This window comes from Artemia sp. Qi Xiang Cuo, chromosome 3 (assembly GCF_049724085.1).
Source record: "Artemia sp. Qi Xiang Cuo chromosome 3, ASM4972408v1, whole genome shotgun sequence".
NCBI lineage: Eukaryota > Metazoa > Arthropoda > Branchiopoda > Anostraca > Artemiidae > Artemia > Artemia sp. Qi Xiang Cuo.
In genome coordinates this window covers 64,098,137-64,104,753 of record NC_142796.1, presented here as the reverse complement: position 1 = coordinate 64,104,753, position 6,617 = coordinate 64,098,137, and the positions used below count along the sequence as shown (strand labels likewise).

General features: G+C 35.8%; 1 pseudogene; it reads left to right on the top strand.

Annotated features, from left to right (window-relative positions):
• Positions 1-452: 452 nt before the first annotated feature.
• Positions 453-1,140, top strand: LOC148954407 (uncharacterized; annotated as a pseudogene).
• Positions 1,141-6,617: the final 5,477 nt, after the last annotated feature.

Here is a 6,617-nt window from a genome sequence, read left to right as displayed (position 1 = left end):
CACTTTAAAACATAATTATTGAAACGAGTGGGGAATTTACCGTTGGGTGAATTTTCCACAGGAAGGATTCCCCACAGGAGAATTTTTATAAGGGATTTTCCTTGAATTCCTTCTCTTTTGAGGTAACAGCGACGCATGGCTGGTAAGCTAGTATTTTAAAAGTTATAACATAAAAAAATATATAATTTATTTCTATGTTAAAAACATTTCTTCTTCGTCCAGTAGACTTTATAAGCTTCCTCTTTGAGAATACTTTCGATTTCTACTGCACGCAGAGATCGTTAGAAATGACTCAAAAACTTTAAAATCTACGAGTCTTTTAAATTTATACTGAGATTCGCATAAACGTATCGAGAGCGTAACTGAGTTGCCTCCTTTAAATATTCATTTTCGACTTCAATGAGTTTACGTGCCGTGGTAAATATTAGTAGTTATAAAGAAAGTATTGCGTGATGAAGTTCTTCATGATAATGACTTGTGCTTTTGTGCTCATACCAATTGTGCTTGGTAAAAAGAATAAAAATTGTGACTGTAATCGTGAAGTAAAACAGCTTAATTTAACACTCCGATCCCTCCAAGCGACTTGTCAAGGGTTACCATCTTACCAATATAAGGTCGATCAACTTGAAAAGTGGGTGGCAAATTATGAAAATGAGCAGATGGAACGACCATATGTAAGGCGATTTATTGACCTTTTAGAAGATTACCACTACTACCAGGCCCTTGCTCATCTTATGGATAGTCTTCAATCGATAAAGAAAAGACTTGACCTGATTGAAAAAGCTATTGGAATCGACGAACCTAAGCCTGGGTCTAAAAAACAGAGACGCCATTCAAAAAAAGCAATTCTTGGCGATGAACCTCCAAAACTAAAAAAAACTTGTTGTTTTTGCAGAGAGGTTAAGTAGTGTGGAGAATCAAGTAATGAATTTGACGAGGAATATTATAAATTATACTAAACTTATTTTGTCTGATACTAATGACGGTGTTGTGGTTTTACGCGAGGATGAAGATTTGCATGACAAAGTTACAGATTCTTTGAATAAGTATGATACAATATTTGGCATTCAGAATAAAAGAATTGCAAATACTGAAAATGCAATTCGGTAGTTAGCAGGTACGAACTGTGATATGATTTAAGTAATTATTTTTCACTCTGTCTTTAAGGCCATACGATACCTTAAAAAATCGCCTTATCTCGTGCATTATACATATTTTTAGCTTGTTTGGGCAACATTTCGTTGATTGGGTGGTCTTCCCACAATTTAAAGACATTGGATAAGAGATTTGAATAAATAACAGGGAACTAAAAGTTGACTGCTACCTTTCTGAAAATTTTACCTTTCTTTTACCTTTTTTACCTTTTTTACCTTTCTGAAACAGTTTCACTTTCCCCGTTGTGGGTAAAATTCTACTTTAGCTACTTTTGGCTATCTTGGAAAGGGATTATGTTAGGAAAATGAAACTTTCAGGGGTGGGTCTACAGGCTAAAGTATGTCCTGGGGAGGTATTTTGAAGTACCTACCTCCACTCCTTCTCCCTCTAGAGGGTCTTGACCTTTCATGACCTTTAGAAAGATTTGTGTTATAAAAGTGCAACCTAGCAAAATAGATCCTCCCCTTAAATGAAGTACAACAAAACTGTTTTAAGCTTCACAACTTTTCTCGATCCCAATTTATAAGGTTTTAAAGATATGCAAATAAACTTCCTAAATTTTGAAGAAGAACATCAATATGGCTTAAAATTCTACTCAAATAGCATGAATTGCATCTTAAGAACTAAAGCCAGAGAAAAAGAATCTGATAACTGAAAATTAAGATAAAACGTTGTTTAGCAAAATTGCAATAGACTTGTCATGCAGGCAAATTTCAGGACCCTCTAGAGGGAGAAGGAGTGGAGGTGGGTACTTCAAAATACCTTATCAGGACATACTTTAGCCTATAGACCCATCCCTCAAAGCTTCATTTTCCTAACCTAACCCCTTTCTAAGATAGCCAAAAGTGTCTAAAGTAGAATATTACCTTTTTTTTCGATTAAACAGAGCAAATTTGTCTTTTTAAAGTTCAAGAAAGGACAGGATCCAAAAATTTTACCAGCACACCTGCTTGGAAAGCTCTAAAAATCAGTTCGAGGGGATTATCATTTAAGTAATTTGACCGCTTTGGGAGCTCCCTGTGGTGCCACCTGCTTAGGTTGATAATCTCACCGACGAAAGGGAAATACAATTTTACTTTTTTTAGTCCAATTTCTCAGTCAAACCACAAGTAATCAGCAGCTTTCAATAATAGTTATTCTCATTCTCATGGGAGAATCCACTAATGAACCCTTGTCTTTCACAAAGGTCAGCCAATCCTCTGGCTACGCAAATTAATTTTTAGGTATCGTATCACCTTAAGACCAAAACTTGGGAGTTCCAATTTTTACCGCTACCTCTCTGAATTGCAAAATACTATTTAAGTAATTTTGCCCTTCTCTTAAAGAGGAAAAGAAACACCAAACACAAATGGTAGATAACTTTTGGTAAAATATTTATATTTATTGAAAATTATAAATCACCATAGTTTTGTGGAATCACGTTTTACTCAAAAATTTGGGGTGAAAACGGAAGGGGGCTCCTAATCATAGAAATGAAAATCTGCATGATTTTTGTTTATTCATGGGCAGGGCCGTATCCAAGACTTTTTTCGAGTGGGTTAAAAAAAAAATTGGGGGGGGGCACAAAAAACTGTGTTTATATTCACTTTTTTACGTTCTTACGAGTCAGACAAATATTTCAGAGGGGGGAGGGGGTCAAACCTTTTAACCCCCTCCCCTCTGAATACGGCATCGTCCATGGGATTAAAGTCATCCTAACTTCCCTTTTGTGAACACCCTTGAACAGACACAGCTTATTCGTCTATTTTATTAAAAGAATCTTTCTATGTTCAGATTTGCTGTAACTGCTGTATCTAAATACATACATGCCTAGGAACTTCATAAAAGACGTTATGTTGTGTTGTCTAACTAAAGCAATTGAAGTGTGTCAATTCAGAAAAAAAAACTCTCCTGTGTTTTTACGACTTTTTCGAATAATATGTGGAAATGTCTTAAAAATACTTATTCCAGAAAATATAATGCGATAGGTTTATTAATTTTTCATTTTTTTGCCATTTTTACGAATTAAGTGTTTACCACTTGTCTTGATCAAAAACAGGTTTTCAAGCTAAGATACAAAGCACAATTAATGGAGACGTATCAATCTGGAACATGATTCAACCATAATGATACACATACACACTGGCCAATTAGGGATGGGCTTGCACCGAAGTATGGGAAAGCAAAGAAGGAGTTTGGTACTGTCGTATTATATGGTACACACCCGAGAATGAAGTTAGGTTAATCCTAATGAAATATGATGAAAATGCAATACTTCAGTAACAAAATTATATATTAAACAGGGTATATATTTGCACATACGGGGGGGGGGGGTAAATTTAAAACTTGGGTCGTTAGTAAAAAGTTCAAATTTACCATTACAGTCAGAATTTCATCTTGAATCCAAATTTAACATTCGTTTTCGTCGGAAATGAACTTTACCCCCCCCCCCCTTAGTGTCCAAATATATGCCCAGAATTGGAATATACATACAACATACTTTATTTAAGTGAACTAAAGCTAATTGTCTCCGATTGGGAATAGAGAATGCAAAACCCGTTATTTTCTGATTCAGAAACCTAGAAAAGAGCGAATAACAGCCCATAGTAACCAAAAGTTAAAAAACGCGTTTTGAATAAAACTGTCTTGTGAAAAAAAATTTTCATCTGACACTGAATCGGGAATAGTAGCTATTGTTTCAGTTAATTTTAAAAGTAAAAGTTTATTGTGAAAAGAAATTTATGGTGATTTCGAAAAGAACCACCATAAGAAATTTATGGTGATTTTGGTGAGCCTGAAAACCTTTGAAACGGGCGTCAGATCAAACTGAAAAGTGTACCATTGCAATCAGCATGGTCCAAAACCTTTTTTAGGATAACAAAAGTCCCCCCCATTGAACACCAAGGAAAATCACTTTTTTGCATGGGTAGCACTGATCTCTCCTTTTTTTCTTTTTTTTTCACCAGGGCTGAAGAATGACCAGAACATCATAGAAATGTTTATTGGCTCATTAGAGTAGAAATTAAATTTCCTAGTGCCCTTTTCAAGTGACCGAAAAGATTGGAGGGCAAATAGCCCCCCCCCTCCCCTCCCTGCAGACCCTCTCCACCAGAAGTAGTCCTATAAAAATTTTGAGATAGCCATTATGTTAACATAGTTCAAAGGTCCAATATATAGGGTTTTGATGATGGTATGGCCCTCCGAAGTCCCTGGGGAAGGACTGTTTGTGGTATCGGGCGTATCAATGTCGCGCGTATCGGTAACAACAATAAAAATCAATTTTTTGGACATATTATTATTGGGCATTTTGGTGTCACCGGTATCTTAGACAGGTTTTCAGTAGCTCATATAAAAGATATTGCTAATATTTACGTCCTTCTTATAAATTCCGCCATCAACAAGTTCCAAATGGCACTAAAAACGGCACTTTTGGTGCCAACGAATGACGTATTTTTATCAAAATCCTATGGGGGGCCAAAGCTAAAACCAGTTTTCCTAATAATGCAAAAATGACAGAGGAAAACGTAGGCGGGAGCTGCAACCTTGTAAAGAGCGAACCACAGCCCATAGTAACCAAAAATTAAAAACCACGTTTAGAAAACAGCTGTCTAGTGAAAAAAATCTCCATCTGACACTGATTGAGGAATGTTGACCATTATTTCAGTTTGTCTTATAAGTACAAGTTTATTGCGAAATGAAATTTATGGAGATTTTGAAAAAAAAGCCTGAAACCCCTCGAAAATGGAGTCAGATCAAAATAAAAATGTGCAATTGGAATCAGCATGGTCAAAAACCTTCTACTTGGAAATAACAGTCTCCCTCCTTGAACAACAAAGAAAATCGCTTTTTTGCATCGGTAGCACTGATCTGTCCCCAGTTTTTTATTATTTCTTCTTTTTTTTCTAGCAGGGCTAGGGGGTGGCCAGAGCATCACAGAGAGATGTGTAATAGCTCATTCGAAATGTAATTTAATTTAATATTTATATTGGAGGGCAACTACCCCCTCCCTACAGGCCCCCACCTCCCAAAGTTATCCAATCAAAATTTTGAGATAGCCATTTTGTTCAACATAATTCAAAGATTCAATATCTATTGTTTTGGTGGCTCTTAATAGATATTAAATTTAATTTTTTTTTAAACAAATAAAATCTATTCCGATATTAAAACAAAGAATTACATATTTATATCTTGTTAAAAAAAACGATTACTTTCCAGGTAATCCACTATTTTTGCAAATATGATGCACTCAATTTAAAAAAAAAATCACGGGAAGGCTTATTTCAAACCTATTACTCATATCTACGTGCTTTATATCAATTTTGCCATCCAAAAGTGCCATATAGCACTAAAAACGGCACTTTTGGTACCACTTCTTAAGTGGAAGAGCTTGGAAGCATAAAACGGTACCATTGCATTAATTATGATCCAAAGCCCTTAACTGGAGGTTTATTATACCCCTCACATTTATTCCTCCTTCAGATCCTCTTGGTAAGTTTCATAAATCAGCTACTCATCTTAAAAGTAATTATTATTGCGAAAAAAAATTAACTAAAACTAAAAACTTTTCAACTGAAAATCTACCAAAAATTAAGCTTGAATGATCAACAGTTTTGAATTGAAAATTAAAACTTCACTCTTTGATAAAGCCTGTGTTCTAATTCTAAGGGCGGTAATTGAGGGGAAAAGATGTTCTTGCCCCCTTACTTTTTTGCTCCTGCCTATGTTTTGAAAAACAACTTGTTTTGGTCATTTCATTGGAAAAGATACTTTTTTTATCTAAAAAAAATAGGGAAAAGAACCGAAAGTGCACTTTATGGAAATGTGCTATCAAGTCAAATTTATAAAAAGCGATTAGGTATAAATATAAGCTTTTAAATGAGCCCTTAAATAGCTCTCTTTTGTTACAGTAGCCTTCTAGTTTCTGCTATTCGGTAGGGGATTTATAAGGCCCTGTCTTCATTATAGCTTTTTCAGGCGAAGTTGGCCAAGTAAAAACAGCTTTTTGCTCATTGAAAAACAAACGCTCCTGAAAAACATGTAGTGTTTTGGGAAGTATGGATGATGAACTTTATGTTATTGACTGAAAGTTTTTCGTAGCTGTCAAGGTTGCTCGCAGTATTTTCTAGAGATGTCTTATCTCCCCTAGATCGGTGACAATTAGAAACTAACTAACACTCCTTCCACGCCCACCATTTCCCCAAACACATCCAATCAAAATTTTGAGTGTCAAAATTTTGACACTTCTTGTTGGATGGGTTTGAGGAAAAAACGACGTGGATGGGGGGTGGGCTAGGTGCCGTCCAATCTCTTTTGACTCTTCAAAAGTGAACTAGAACTTTCAACTTCTAATCAAATGAGCTCTCTTTGAAGTTTATACGAGCATCTCATAAGAACCATATATGGCCCCAGCGCATAACTTACAACGCCTGCCCCTGGGCTCTGGGGGGGGGCTGTGTCGACACTGGAGTCGACACCTGATTTTT